The following is a 15,784-nucleotide window of genomic DNA, read 5'->3' on the forward strand; positions in this document are numbered from 1 at the left end:
AAGAACCAATATAGTGAAAAACTACTTCCAAAACTACTATACAGATTTAATGCAATGCCGATTGAAATTCCAATGATATACTTCACAGAACTAGAGAAAACAATACAAAAATTCATTTGGAACCAGAGGAGACCTAGAATAGCAAAAGCAATTCTAGGCAACAGAGACATAGCAGGGGGTATCACAATCCCCAACCTGAAACTATACTACAAAGCTACTGTGATAAAAACAGCATGGTACAGGCAAAGAAACAGACCCAAAGATCAGTGGAATCAATTAGAAGATGCAGAAACAACTTCAGACATACCTAGCCACCTCATCTTTGAGAAAGGAGCCAACCACCCTCATTGGAGGAAAGATAGCCTATTTAATGAATGGTGATGGAAAAACTAGATTTCAACCTGCCAAAGATTAAAACTAGACCCATACCTATCACCATGCACTAAACTAAGATCAAAGTGGATTAAAGATCTAAATATTAAGACAGAAACACTAAACTTGCTGAAAGATAAGTTACGTAGAACTCTTGAAGACATTGGCATAGGAAAAGACTTTATGAACAAAACCTCAGTATCATGGGAACCAGCACAAAGAATCAACAACTGGGATCTCATCTTATTAAAAAGCTTCTGGGGCCGGGGATTTAGCTCAGTGGTTTTGCCGCCTGCTGCGCAAGTGCAAGAACCCAAGTTCAATCCCCGGTACCAAAAAAAAAAAAAAAAGCTTCTGCACTGCAAGAGAAACCACCAAACAGAGCTAAGAGACAACCTACAATATGGGAAAAGATTTTTAGCAGCTATACCTCAGACAAAGGTCTACTATCTAGAATACATAAAGAATTGAAAAAATCAGACCCCCCAAATTCAAAGACCCAATTCAAAAATGGGCATCTGAAATGAACAGACATTTCTCAGACAAAGAGGTGAAAGCAGCAAATAAATATATGAAAAAATGTTCAACATCACTGGTCATTTGAGAGATGCAGATGAAAACAACACTGAGATTCCACCTCACCTCAGAAAGAATGGCTGCTATCAAGAAATCAATCAATAACAAATGCCTGCGAGGGTGTGGGGAGAAAGGAACCCTTCTCCACTGTTGGTGGGAGTGCAGACTGGTGCAACCACTGTGGAAATCAATATGGAGATACCTCAAAGAACTAGGGCTAGAGGTCCCATTTGACCCAGCTATCCCCTGCTGGGGATCTTCCCCAAAGAATTAAAAGAATCATACCACAGTGATATATGTGCATTCATGTTTATAGCAGCACAGTTTGTAGTAGCTTAAGCTTGGAAACAGCCCAAGTGCCCATCAACTGGAGGCTCGATAAAGAAGGTGTAGGGAACAGGGAAAGGGGACGTTACTGGAACCTCTGCAGGAAGTCCTAGTCTCCTGCGAGCCACGGTAGCGCAAGGCGAATTATAGGAAAGGTAGAAAAATGAGACTTTGAGAAGAAGCTGAGCTTTGGATCTGATCAGTGCTGCTCTGGGCGGCAAAGACAAAAGCCCCCAGCTTTCAGGAAAAACAAATGTAACAAATGACTTGCAGAGAGTTCAGTACAGCTGGTGTAAACAAGATGTAACAACCCAAGAACAATGAGAAACTGAGTAGATGAAGATTTTGTTCCTCCCAGGAGTCTTCAGCTAGTGTAATCTTGTCCTGGAGCATCACAACATCACCAGATCATTGAGGTCTCACTTGTGACCGGAGGCCAAAATGGAATTATGTCTCAAAATGCCATAGCTAACCTGTAGGCAGGAGAGTTAGGCCTAATCAAATGGGTTTTCCCTAAAATTATGTAGCATTGCTCCCGACAAGATGTGTGTTTTTTTATGAAATGGAGTACTACTCAGCCATAAAGAATGAGAAACTAGAGACATTTATAGCTAAATGGATGCATATTGAGGCCATACTCTTAAGTGAAATAAATAGGACACACGAGTAAATACCAAATAGTTTCTCTAGTGTGAGAAACTGAAAGTGTAAATAAAGATTAAAATGTTTAAAACGAATAATTGATAATTTGAAATAGGAAAAGGTCCAAAGGTGTAGGGGTGGCGGGAGGAGATGGGGAAAGGGAAGAAGGGAAAGGAAAAATTATGAGAAATGGAAAAAATGGAAACAAAGTCTATGTAAATAGGGAAGGGTGGAGGGGGTGAAGGGCGCATAGGTAATGGGGGAAAAATAACTAAGATACATCATGTACAGGTACAAGCACCCAATGATAAATGTAAGTGTATTGTATACCTAAAATGTACCAATAAAAGATTTAAAAAAAAAAAAAAAGAGCGTTGTTCGGGTGGCTGTGAGCTAATGCGCCCACTGCATGAGTCCATGGGAGAGACTGGAAGCACATCCAACGCCGTCATGTCTGGAAGTGGGGTGGCAGCACCCGAGCAGGGGGCAGGGGGCAGGAGTCATTTTCCCACGGGCCCCAGCTTTCAGGCTGCAAGACGATGCATTCTGAGACCTTCGCACAGTGACGTGAACATGCTTTGTGCTACACACAAGAGTGGGTGCGCTGGGAGATTTTGTCATGTGTTTCCACCACAGGGCAGGGATGGGCAGGAAGAGAGTGAGGTGGTCTGAGCAGGCCCAGAACTTTCCTGTCAGCCTCGAAAAAAGCAAATAGCTGCCTGGTGTGATGGCGCATCCCTGTCATCCCAGCACTCTGGGAGGCTGAGGCAGGAGGATCACAAGTTTGAGTCCTGCCTGGACAACTTAGTAACTTAGCAAGTAACTGTCTCAAAATAAAAAATAAAAATAAAAAGAGCTGGAGATGGAGGTCAGTGGGAAGGCCCTGGGTTCAACCCCCAGTGCCACAAAAACAAACAAAAAAAAGCAGCCAGTTTGTAAACAGCCTGTGAGGGCTGTCGGGCAGAGACCCAGAGTGACCTCCAGTTGAGCACTGAGCCCCACCCGACAGCCAGCTCGAAGACGGGGTCCTTTTCCCATATGGTCATAGCAGCAGCCCAGCGAGGCTGGGAGGAGGACCCTGACTTCGAGAGCAGACCTCAGTGCAGCCCATGGCGAGGGTCAGGCTTCGGAGACTGAGAAGAGAACGCAGCTGAGCCGAGCCTCGTGGGCACTGCGTTACCTGCTCATCTGTGGTGATTTGTTTTTGTTTTTTTGGTACCAGGGATCGAACTCGGGACCTCGCACTTTCGAGGCAGGTGGCGGAACCACTGAGCTAAACCCCCAGCCCTCATCTGGTGGTGATTTGTTACACAGCCCAGCTGACAGACACACCTTCTGCCTTAGCTCCATTCCAAAGATGACAAAAGAGCAGAAATCGGCTAAGTCAGTTGCCCAGAGCTGTGACTGTCACCCAGGCCAGACCACAGGCTCTGTAAAGTCAGGGATCTGGTCCAACCCCTCCAAGATATTTAGAGAGTGAGTGAAAGAAAGAATGAACCAAGTGTGGTGCTGCACACCTGTCATCCCAGCTACTCAGGAGGCCGAGGAAGGAGGATCTTGAGTTTGAGGTCAGCCTGGGCGACTTGGCAAGGCCATGTCTCAAAATAAAATTTAAGAAAGACACCGGAGGCTTGGCTCAGTGTGACAGTCCTGGTTTCAATCCCCAGTACTGCAAAACTAAGTAAATAAAAGGCAGGATGGGGTGAGGAATGGAAGGCGGGGGGAAGGAGAGCACGCTAGAAGACAAATCCTCACCTGACTGGTGACACAGCAAGGACAGTGACCAGAACTTCAGCAGCACAGTCAAGGTGCCTGAGGAGATGACAGACGACAGCTGAGTCAGCTGCTGGCAAGGTCTGAGCTCAGCACCTCCTGGAACGTGATGCTCTGTCCTCTCGCCCTGACTAATGAACGTCTCGGCTGATTCACAGCTGTGCTTGTAACGGGAGGCCAGCTGGGACCGTGCACCCGGGTGCCCTGAGCCGCCAGGAGAGAAGCAGAGCAGGTCTGGCCAGCTGCCAGCTGTGACTGTCCTTGAAGCCGGAGATAGCAGGAGACAGGTCGGGAGGGCAGTGTCAGCAGGGACTGGCTCTCGGGTGCCTGGAAGCTGTTCACCTGAATCCTGCCTGGCCACGCTGCAGGGCACCAGGGGCTCTGTGGGGCATTCTGGGCACTGCAGGGTGCTGAGCAGCATCTCCAGTCTCCGCCACTCCATCCAGGAGCTCCCTGAGTTGTGACAGCCACAGATGTCCCCAGATGATAGCCCACGGTCACCTGGGGGCAGGATCACCCTGGGGGAGGCCCCAGATGACCGGACCAATGCAGGCAGCCCTGACCTGGTGCCCACTCCAGAGGCTTCATCAAGGGCTTCCCGGAGGAAGTGTTATCAGAGGACACAGGAGCAGAGGCTGGACCAGGTGCAGGATGAAGGAGACAGCAAGAAAGTCATGCAAGATCGACCATATTTGACCCACAGGCAATCGGGAGCCATCCAGGGTTCCAGGCTCACCCGAGACTACCGTGAGCTGTCTTGAATCCAGACTTCTTATCTGCAGATTAGGAGGCCGGGACTGGCGGGAACCGTGGATCCACAGGCACCCAGCAGAAGCCCCTGTCCCCGGGCTCCCAGCTGTGCACCCAGCAGGAAGGATGACGCACTTTCTGTGCATCTCTTCTGGGGCAGAAGTTTTCCTGACTCTCTCGGGGAGGTTCCAGTCGGGCACATTGCAGGCAGCTGGTGACACAGCTGCTGGAGGAGCTGAGGCTGCTCTGAGTCCTCTCAGGCAAAACCAGACAAAGCAGTAGTAGAGGCTGTGAAGGGAGCCGAGCCCGTTGTCTCCACCTCAAATTGGGGTAAAGTACTGGGGTTGGAACCCAGGCCCTTTGCACTGAGCTGCAGTCCCAGCTCTTTTTATTTTTTATTTTGAGACAGGGTCTCCCTAAGTTACCCAGGCTGGACTCGAACCTAAGATCCTCCCAGAGCAAGGGATGACAGGCGTGTGCCACCATATCCAGCTAAAATTTGCCATTTTAACCATTTAAGCACCCAGCTCAGCAGCGTTAAGCACATTCCCTTGGCTGTGCAGCTGTCACCACCATCCACCTCCAGAACGCTCCATCTCCCCAGTCTGAGCCTCTGTCCCCATGAAACACTGACTCCTGTCCCCTCCTCAGCCCCAGCACCCCTGACTCCACTTCCTGTCCCTGGAGTCGCCTGTCCTGGGCGTTTCCTGTCCGTGGAGCCCACACTGTGTTCCCTGTGTCTGGTGTCTCTCACTGAGCACAGCATCCTCTGGGTCCCTTCACACTGTATGAGTGTCACGGCATCGCTCCTGTCCTGGATGCATAATATTCTAGTGTGTGACTGGACCTTGCTGTGCATCCGTCTGTTCATTTGTGACACTGGAGCTGTTCCCACCTCTGGCTGTGGGAGCCCTGTGTCACTGGGTCTCTCCTGAGATCTAGCGCTCCGCATCCCCAGGCCCCTGCAGCTGGTGATTTTCACAGGGTGCACTGTGCTCTCTGCACAGAGCTGCTCTCAGGGCTGTGGGGAGACTGGACAGCAGGTGTGAGCCCCACACCGACCCTGGCACCCTGCCCGGCCTGTGGCTCGTTGTTTTTTCTTACCGGGGATCCAACTCGGGGCCCTGCACTTTCGAGGTAGGCAGCGGAAACACTAAGCTAAATCCTTGGCCCTGGCTCATGTTGATGATAATAATCTGCCATGATAAAAATGTGCAAGTTGAGTATGGTGGCACACACCTGTAATCCTAGCACTCAGGGAGGCTGAGGCAGGAGGATCACAAATTCCAACCCCGCCTGGGCAACTTAGTGAGACCTTGTCGCTGGGGATGCAGCTCAGTGTGAAGGCCCTGGGTCCCATCCCCAGTGCTACAAAACAAACAACAAGGAAGCTAGCGTGTGGTGGCCACTGAAGGCCAGGGCGGCTTGTCTGCTCAAGGGACCAGGCTGGGCCGAGGGGAGGAGGGGGCTTCTGGGGGTGGGGGCCGAGCTCGGTCCTCAGGAGCATCGGGGTGTGGCAGGGGAGCAGAGGGGTCCGTGAGCACCTGGTTGCTGCTGTGACACAGGGCCACACACTGAAGGGCCTAAAGTCAGGGACATTTATTCTGTCTCAGTTCTGGAGCCTGGAAGTCCGAGAGCCAGACCTGCACCGGGCTGAGCTCCCTCCGAGGCTGAGGAGGCGTCTTCCTGCCTCTCCATCAGGGGTTCTGGGGGTCCCTGGGGTTGTGGCCCCATCACCGGGTCACTGCTTCTCTGCCCATCCCCTCTCTCAGTTCTGAGTATGAAACCAGCAAGGCCTTTGGACTGAGCCACATCCCCCAGACCCTTATAGGGTTTATTTTGAGACAAGGTCTTGCTCAGTTGCCCAGGCTGGGCTGGAACTTGGAATCTTCCTGCCTCAGCCTCCGGAGTAGCTGGGATGATGGGTGTGCCCCACCATGCCTGGCTTCAGGGACACCCTGCTCTGGGCTGACCCCATCTTCAGGACCCCTGTGTGCAGGGCACTCCCTGTCTGCAGATGAGGTCTCTGTCTTCAAGGGCCTCCATACGGGAAGTTAAGGGACATAGTTCAGGCTGTAGTAATCCTCCCTGAGGTTCTGGGTGAATGTGAATTTGGGGGATGCCACTGAGCCCTGTGCAGGGGAGGTGGGGTGCATTCGGTCCTCAGTAAGTGACTGGAGTGTGCAGGAGGGGAGCAGGCGGGCAGTGTCCCCAGGAGGAGGCCACTGTGTGGCCCCGGATAAGGGACCAGAGCACCCTGCCCAGGTGTGCAGGTGTCAGGTTCTGGGGAGGACCCCAGAGCAGAGCCAGGTTCCACCCTGGAAGCCTGTTCTCTGCAGGAGTTCAGCCATGACCCTGAGAAGCCCCTGAGAAGCCCCTGAGGCTGGGTCGACCTTGAACTCTCCTTTGGGACCTTCTTCAAAGGGCACAACAACCCCTTGACCCCCATCACTGGAGATTGAAACCAGGGCCTTTGCATTGAGCTCCATCCCCGGTCCTTTTTACAAATTTTATTTTGAGGGCTGGGGATGTAGCTCAGTGGTTTCGCCGCCTGCCTCACAAGCTCAAGGACCCAAGTTCGATCCCCAGTACCAAAGAAAACAAATTTTATTTTGAGGGCCAGGGATGTAGCTCAGTGGTTTCGCCGCCTGCCTCACAAGCACAAGGACCCAAGTTCGATCCCCAGTACAAAAAAAAAAAGTTGCTAAGTTCCCCAGGCTGAGCTGGAACTTGCAATCCTCCTGCCTCAGCCTCTCAGACCACTGGGATGACAGGAGTGTGTCACTGCATCTGGCCTTGAGGGATGGATGGAGCACCGGGACTCAAAGCCTGAGGACCAGGCCTAGGCTCTGCCTCTTGGGCTCCCCGAATTACCCCATTTCTTGTCTAGGGCAGCAGTTGTCAACTGGGGCAGTTCTGACCTTAGGGGACACATGTCTGGGGTCACAAGTGGCTGTCACACCATAAGCTCCTGGCAGGGAGCAGGTGGAGGCCAGGGACGCTGCTCACACCCTGCGGTGCCCAGGACGGTTCAGGCTGTGTCTCAGGGCCAGGCTCCCCCACGCTTGAGCAGGGCAGGGATGCATCTTCCCAAAGCTCTGTTGCCCCTTCCACCAGGCCCTTCTGCTGGGGCTCAGGGCTGGCCCCTCCTGGGCCCTCTACATCACAGACCACTCAGCCCTGCCCCACATGCAGGGAAGGGACTTCCAGCCCCATCTATCATGCTGTTCCCAGGGGCAGCAGGGACCCCAAAACAGATGCATCCCAGTGCCACAGGGCCTGGGGGCGTCTCCGACCTCTTGGCTGCACACTGTCCAAAAGGCTTCTCTCCAGGATGCAGGATGGTGCCTGCCTGTTCCTGTGCGAGTCCTCTTCTCTCCACTGCACAGGATCAGTACTTGTCACTTTGGGGTGGCAGCTCTGATGTCCCTTCTGTGACATCCTCCACCAGCAGCTCACCTCTGAGCTCTGTGATTTCCAAGTGAAATGGGCTATTTTACAGGGTCACAAGGATGGCATGAGAATGTTTGTGTCTCCATCCCTAGCTAGTGACCTCCCCTCCCTGGGCATTGTCCCCACCAGGGATCGGCAAACTTTGTCCCTAAAGGCCCAGGTGGTCCCTAGTGCTCACTTCAAGGGCCAGAAACTGCCTGTTTTCCAGGGATTTAGCTCAGTGGTTCTGCCACCTGCCCCGAAATCTCAAGGTCCCAAGTTTGATCCCCGGTACCAAAAAAAACAAACCATATTTCAGAAACTGCCTATTGCCACTACTGGGTCAGCAGAGTAAAAATAGCTGAGGAGGATGTGGTTATGATGGGGCGTGGCCATGTGCCAGTAAAACTTTATTGGTACAAACAGGAACTCTACAGCCCGGCTGCTGCTGACCCCTATTTCAGAGGGTCCCCTCCCCCATCGGAGTACTAACCACACACACCTGCCATCCAAACACTCTGGGAGGCTGAGGCAAGAGGATCGAAAGTTCCAGCCCAGCCTGGGCAATTTAGCCACTTAATGAGTCCCTGTCTCAAACTAAAAAAAATAAACAGGGTTGGGGTGGAGCTCAATGCACATGCCCTAGGTTCAATCCCTAATGCTCCAAAATAAAAACAAAACATAGGATCTCCTATGGAGGGACCAGCATGGGCTTGATTCATTCCTCAAATGGGGACGTGGGGTGTCTAAGCTACATTTGGACCCTAGGATTCGTGGTAGGCGATTACGGGCTACAGAGTCTTCTGGGGTCTGTGGGATCCCCTAACCCAGGAGGTCTCGGCCAGAGTGATCCTGCCTTGCAGGAGATCCTGGGCCATGTCTGGGGACACGTGAGGGTGTCCTGGCTGGGAGCTCCTGGTATGGAGTGGGTGGAGGCCGGGGATGCTACTCCACACCCTGCTGGGCCTGGGACCTGGGGCGACCCTGTGAGAATGATCCAGACCTGGTGTGCTCAGCACGCAAGGGAGAGATTGATTCAATTATTTTTTTTTAAAGTTAAATTTTTTTGCATTGTACTACTAAATTATTAAATTGATGCAGGGTTTTCTTTGTTTGGTTTGGAACCCAGGGCCTTTGCACTGAGCTACACCCCAGCCCCTTTTTAAAAAATAATTTTTGTTTTAAATTTTGAAACAGGGTTTCACTAAGTCGCTAAGTTCCCCAGGCTGGCCCGCAACCCAAGGTCCTCTTCCCTCACCGCCTCGCTCACCCAGAGGCAGGTCTGGCTGGGCCCTCCCTCCTCAGCTGCACCCATTCCAGCTATGCCCCGGCCCCGGGCCCACCGTGCGCACTCCGCCGCTGCAGCGCGTGGCCGCCAGGGGGCAGCACAGCCCACCCGTCGGCGCGGTCCTCGCAGCGCGCCGGGCACCGGCGGTCTAGACGCTGGCCAGGCGGAATTCCTGTCTCCTGAAGTCAGCCCGCGCGCAGACGCTCGCGATCCGCGCCCAGTCATCGCCGCCCACCTCTCGTTTCCGAGCCTGTCTCGCCAGGCGCTTGGGTGAGGGTCGGGGTGGGGAAGACTCTGGCCCTGCACCCTGGGGACCCTGGCTGCTCAGAAGGCGGATAGAGAGCGTGCGGTCCGTAGCCTCTTCCCACCCCATGCCGGCTGCCGGGCCCTGCACGTGGGGCCAGGTTTGAGTTTCGGTCCTGTGCTGTCCGATGGGAACGGAGAGGCTTGGGTTCAGAGCGCTCGCTGGAGGCAGCTGTCCGCACCCAGCTGGGCTGCACCCAAACCCTGCCCGGAGAAACGCACCCAGGGCCCCGTCCCTTGCTAGCCTTTGGCAACTTTTATAGATGGGTTTTTCTCCCATCAGCACCGGAGGTTGAACTCGGGGCCTTTGCACTGAGCTCCATCCCCCGCCCTTTAAATTTTTTTACTGCGTTGTCCAAGGTTGTCCAAATTTTAACCCTCCTGCCTCAGCCTCCCCCCCCCAGTAGCCGGGGTGACCGCCATGCACCATCGTGGCCCGGTGGGATATCAGCTTTAACTCATGCCATCTGCAATAGCCTGATTTCGGTCATATTCTGAGGTTCTGGGGGTCAGGACTTTCACATATAAATTTGGGCACACAAATCACAGATCTACACAGCAGAGCTGGCCTGGAGCCAGGCAGGGCCCCTGCTGGGAAGGCTGCTCTGTGCTCCCTCTGCCTTGCTTTCTGGGAGCCCTGATCCTGCCCAGCCCCAGGAAGGAGGAGCCAGTCGGGGCGGCCGAGGACACAGCCATGCTGCTGGCTCCTCGGTGGCCTGGGGCCAGATGGGGCAGAGGGAAGTGCCCAGTACCATCTGCAAAACAGATACTGTTCTGAGAAAGTGCTATATGCTTCCTCGAAGCTTGTGGGAACGGCATGGTGGGGGCTCTGCTAACCTGGGGAGAGGCCGGGGGGCTCCTTGCCTCCCGTTTTGGCTCAGTCTGAGGTCCCCGGAGGGAGGCCTTTTTCTCCCTGTGCCCCGGCAGAGAGTGGAGAGAGTGCCTGGGGGGAGGGGCGGGGAGAACAGAAGGACACAGACAGACGTGCACGGGACAGGTCTCAGGAAGGATGTCACAGAAGCCAGCACGCAGGCGCACGGGGTGTGGTCTAGGCCAAGGTGGGCTGAGGAGGGTGGGGGAGGGGATTGAAACCGCCCCCAAAGAAATAATATCCAGAACCAAAAAAAAAAAAAAGAAAAGAAAAGAAATAATATCCAGATGTGTCCGAGACAGCCACGACTCGAGAAGACCCCAGCCCTCCAGTGGCCGAGAGGCATGAGCACAGCCACACGGGTGTGGCATGAAATAATGCCCTGAATCCCAGCCACAGAAAGGAGTGAGGCCTGATACCACCGCAAGGATGCCGTGCTCAGCGAGAGACGCCGGACACAGAGGACACAGGGTGGGGTCCACGGACAGGAAACACCCAGGACAGGCAACTCCTGTCCTGGTCACCTGCCCTGTGAAGTGACCCTGGTCCTGCTCTGGCCTTGGTCACCTGCCAGGGAGGAGCTGGTGTCCTGTGTCCCATTGCAGCGCTGCAAGAGACAGGAAGTGGACACACGAGTGCTGGAACTGGGGAGGGGATGGGTGACTGCTAGGGAGGTGGATGGGGCTTCTTTTGGGGTGATCCAGTGTTCTGGAATGAAACAGAGGTTGTACAGTGTTGTGAATGTTCACTTTAAAATGGTAAATTTTGCTACACATGGTGGCACAGACCTGTCATCCCAGCACTCTGGGAGGCTGAGGCAGGAGGATCACAAGTCTGAGCCCACCCTGGGAAACTTAGTGACTTAGCAAGCAAGACCCTGTCTCAAAATAAAGAAAACATAGGGGCTGGGGATTTAGCTCAGTGGTTCCACTGCCTGCCTTGCAAGTGCAGGGACCTGAGTTTAATCCCCGGTACCAAAAAAAAAACAACCATAAAGGGGTGGGGATGGAGTTCATTGTGAAGGCCTTGGGTTCAATAACCAGTACTAAAAAAAAAAAGTAAATTTTATGTTATGCAAACTTCAGCTCAGTTTTGTTGAAGTGTGTCTAGAGGAGCCCAGCTTTGGGGCTCCTCAGTCGTGGCTGTGTCACCAGCGTGCAGGGGTCTGGTGTAAGGAGGGCTCAGAGCAGCAAGGAGACCTGAGGAGCAGAGGGAAGCCAGGGCCCCGGCTGCACTGTGTCTGGCGTCTCCATCCTGCCCCCAGGACCCTTGCTCAGCGCAGAGACCGAGAGGCACCGGGCACTGCCCTGGGTGTCAGGTGGAAGCCGGAGCTCCTGGTCCCATGAGGCGGGCACTGTGGGCAGACAGGACCCTCGCTCACAGGGACATGTGAGCCCACTGTCTCCAGATTCCAGATTTGCATCACCGGGGCAGCTGGACGTGCGCCACCTGCAGCTGCTGCAGCTCCGGCCTGCACAGCCACCTCTGTCACTTTGTTCTGCCAGCCATACCGGGCCCACACTTGGGTTTCTGTCCTGTGCAGGGAGGCAGGGCCTGTGTGGGCAGAACATCGCTGAGTCACATCTCTCCATGGCCTTTGGGGCTCCCCCCTCACAGCCCTCTCACCTCCCCACCTGCACATCCTTCTGACTTTTAGGTGTTGGAAGTCACATGGTCCTCTCTGGGTCACAGGGGTGGCGCCCAGCAGGCCCTGCCTGGCCTTTTCTTCTCCCCGCCCCCTGCCTAACCTTTCTCTCAAATGTCACCTGATCCTGTCACCAGAGCGAGCCCTGAGCTCCTAGGCTGCATGCAGGCTGCACCATGTGGCCCTGGTCACCTGCCAGGGAGGAGCTGGTCTCCTGTGTCCGTGTTGCAGCACAGCAAGACCTGCTGTGGCCGGAGCTGTCTCCCTAAAAAGCCCCTCTGTGCTCAGGGCTTCCTCTGCTCCGTGCTGAGTTCTTGAACCTCTTCCTGTTTCGGTTGGTGGCACCTCTGCCACTTAAGTGAGAGAGGGGAGGGGAGGGTCCAGGCACCGGGCTGGGCCTCGGATGGAAAGGATTCCCATACACAGCCCAAGTGGCTTTATTTCTCCTTCTATTAAAAAAATCATTGTATGTTATGGTATGTGTGCAGTTTGTAGTCTGCAGTTTTTTATGCAACATAAAATAGGTGTACCTTTAAGAGTACATTTGATTTTATGGTTTACATTTATCAAGTAACTTTCTAGAACAGTCATCTATCCAGTATATGTTCCTACGGAGTCCACCCTTGGTCTCTTTTGGTTAAATACTCCTATTAATTACTGAATTACTTGATGTGTGGAACTCCTAGACCCACTGGGAGGTAAGTCGATACCACCAGGGCCTGCCAGATTTCCTCTGAGGAGTAGCAGAGCGCGACTTCCTCACCTCCCAGGATGTCTGAGGGTCTCTACTACTACTAAGCTCAGACTGTAGCTCAGGCCACTACATAATTAAATTTCTACTTGTCCTGATGACACTTCCAAAATAGTGTTGGTATATTACAGAAGTTTGGTATTACGTTTCAGCTTATCTCATTGATTGGGTTGGTTGTTTGTAGTTTCAGTCCTGTGATAGCTACACTGGATTCATGTTCCTTTGCAGTATTTTGAGTTAGATGGTGTTTGGCAGAACGGCAATAAGGTTTTTCCTCATTTTCCTTTCAGAAGGACATGAATATGTTGATTGAAACTCCTTTACTCCTTATCACCTCTAAACCAACATCTTTTTTCATAAATGTTGGTTGTGTTTGTCCAGGTACCTTCATTGTAACTCGTGTAATGTTTATGAATATCTGTATCTTAGGGCTTTCATAAATGGCTAGTTGATATTCAGAAACCTATTTCTGTGTTTTGAAGGGTGGGAAAAAAACCCTAAATGACAATTTGAGAAAGGCATATTCCTTCCAGACTCTAACTAACGTGTGGGAAAATACTTTTGCAATGAAAAGCTTGATAATTTACTGTGACAAGTAACCATTAGTTTATCAAAACTAACTTGTATACTAATAAATCTTTGCAACAGTAAAAAAAAAATTTTTTTTTTTTTGGTTTATTGAGACAAAATAAACTTTGTAGACAAAATAGACTTTGTAGTGCAGCCTGGCCTTAAACTCCCCAGGCTGGCTTCAAACTCATGGAGATTCTCCTGCCTCAGCCTCCCGAGTGCTGGGATTACAGGCATGTGCCACCACACCTGACTGTAATTGTTTTTCTTATGACCTTGCAATTTCGAGGTAGGCATGGTGCCACTGAGCTAAATCTCCAGGCCTCTGTAATTGTTTTAGAGCCTAACTCAGTGGCATTAAGTCCAGTTGTCCCTTGATATCAATGGGAAGTTGGTTCCAGGACCCCGTTCCCACCAGTACCCAAATCCCAGGACGCTCAAGTCCCTTCCTTAAAATGCATAGTGTTGCGGATGCAGCGATGTGCACCTATCATTTAAGCACTGTAGGAGGCTGAGGCAGGAGGATCCTAAGTTTGAGGCCAGCCTGGGGAACTTAGGCTGTGTCTCAAAATAGAAAAGGCTGGGAATATAGCTCAATGAAAGAGTGCTTGCCTATCATGTGTGAGGTCCTGGTTTCCAGCTCCAGTACTGTAGAAAGGAAGGGGGGGAGGGAGGGAGGTGAGAAAGAGAGACAGATCTGACTCATACATACAGAGAGGAAAAAGGCTTCTAACACTGGAGCAGAGGCTGGAGCGATGGGGCCACAAGCCAGGGACACCCAGGGCCCCCAGGGCCCAGAAGCTGGGAGAGGCGGGAGGATCCTCCCTGGGCCTCTGGAGGGCGTGCCCCAGCCCAGGCCTGGCCTTTGGACTTCTGGCTTTGGAACTGTAAGAAATAAATCTTTGCTGTTTCAAGCCACCAAATTCATATGATTCGTTTCAACCGCCACAGCAAGCTCATGCAGACCACTAAAAGGATGTGGACGCGAGCAACTGAAAGAATCATTCATCTAAATAAATATCCAACCAAATCATCCATCCCAGGATTCAGTTGCATTCTTGAGCCCACTAAGTCCTAATTTTATTTATTTATTTATTTTTGAGGCAGGGGCTTACTGTGTAGCCCAGGCTGACCTCAAACTCCTGTGGTCGTCCTGGCTCAGCCTCCTAAGTACTGGGATGACAGATGGACACCACGATCGGCAGAGGATTGTGTTCTGTACTCTGTTGTCTGCCTGGGAAAAGCATGCACATAGGAGACACGTCAAACAGGGACACCCCCTCATTCATGCTCAGTTCCCCATCTGTACAATGAATCTAACTGAGAAAAAACAACTCTAAAATCCCCGCCGCCCCCAACTCCCATGAGAAATCTGAGAGTGCAGAATGTGAAGGAGTGGAACTCCTCCTACCCACCTGGCCATCCTGGCTTCCGTGGCCCAGGTAGTTGGAGGGCTGGGTTTGCTTGGTTCAGCCACTGGGTCTTGGCTGGTCTCCCAGGCTGGCCTCCTGATGCACGGCCCTGAGCTTGCACTTCCCAGCCTGGAAAGGTGGCATTCCTCGGGCATCTCTGCCTGGCATTTCTGGCCCACAGAGCCCTGGATGTCTGTGCCTGCTACCTGGCTCCCTGCAACTGGTGGAGCCAAAAGGAAGAGCTTGGTTTGAAAGGCTATAGTTTTCTTCAAGGACAGCAAAAATGTTTATCCTCTCTCTCTCTTTAGAAATAAAAACTGAACCTGGGTGCGACAGCGCACATCTGTGAGCCCAGCAATCTGGGAAGCTGAGGCAGGAGGATCTCAAATTCCAGGCCAGGTTGGGCTATTTTATTTATTTATTTATTTATTTATTTATTTATTTATTTATTTATTGTACTGGGGATCAAACTCAAGACCTTGCACTTTCGAGGCAGGCATGGTGCCACTCAGCTAAATCCCCAGCTCTACACTATTTCTTTATTTATTTTACTTTTTGGAGACAGGGTCCCACTATGTAGTTCAGGCTGGTCTTGAATTAACTATGTACCCCAGGCTGGCCTCAAACTCAGTGATCCTCCTGCCTCAGCCTCCCAAGTGCTGGGATTACAGGCATGCACTACCATGCCCAAGGAAACATGGGCAATGTAGCAAGACCTTATCTCGTGAAGCTCAGTGTGAAGACCCTGGGCTCAGTCTCCAGTGCTGCAAAAAGAAAAGTAAAGCTGCCCTCCCTCACGCAGGAAGTGCTGGGCAGGTTGCCAACCATGTCTCTTGCACTTTCCGGGGCGGGGACCTCCGACCAGTCTGCTGTCCCGTGCTCGGCCCAGCATTGCTGATAATGGCTCCTACATCTTCTAGGGGTTAAATATCAACCAGGCTATAAAAGGCAAATCTGAGCGAAGAAAAAGGGCGGGCGACAGGAGCCACCCCCCCAGCTCCGCCTCCGGTGCCCTGTCCGCGCGTGCGTTAATTGAGCTCCTGGACCTGGGCGCGCGCTGGCACTATTGCGA

The 15,784-nt window shown here is 52.4% G+C and overlaps 1 protein-coding gene and 1 long non-coding RNA gene across 7 annotated transcripts in view; one reads left to right on the forward strand and one right to left on the reverse strand.

Moving 5' to 3' along the window:
* The window catches only part of Gng7 (G protein subunit gamma 7), a 110,454-nt gene that overhangs the window by 40,700 nt on the left and 53,970 nt on the right, over window positions 1-15,784 (forward strand). The window contains exon 3 of one of the 5 annotated variants that reach the window (XM_087201550.1): window positions 15,021-15,111. The exons of the other annotated variants lie outside the window; for them this stretch is intronic. The gene's annotated coding sequence lies outside the window, so the exon portion shown is untranslated. The remainder of the gene's footprint in view (window positions 1-15,020; window positions 15,112-15,784) is intronic. 5 annotated transcript variants of the gene reach the window in all.
* On the reverse strand, window positions 14,379-15,710 carry LOC110345919 (uncharacterized). 2 transcript variants are annotated; one of them, XR_002389560.2, is made up of 3 exons: window positions 15,538-15,710; window positions 14,716-14,932; window positions 14,379-14,534 (listed from the first exon to the last, which is right to left on the reverse strand). It is a non-coding gene; the product is annotated as an uncharacterized LOC110345919 (long non-coding RNA). The 2 variants fall into 2 exon arrangements; XR_015447533.1 differs by having other exon boundaries at window positions 15,429-15,710.

The sequence above is a fragment of the Heterocephalus glaber genome, unplaced genomic scaffold (assembly GCF_053883595.1).
Source record: "Heterocephalus glaber isolate CG9 unplaced genomic scaffold, H.glaber_assembly_v1.0 deba00001760, whole genome shotgun sequence".
NCBI lineage: Eukaryota > Metazoa > Chordata > Mammalia > Rodentia > Bathyergidae > Heterocephalus > Heterocephalus glaber.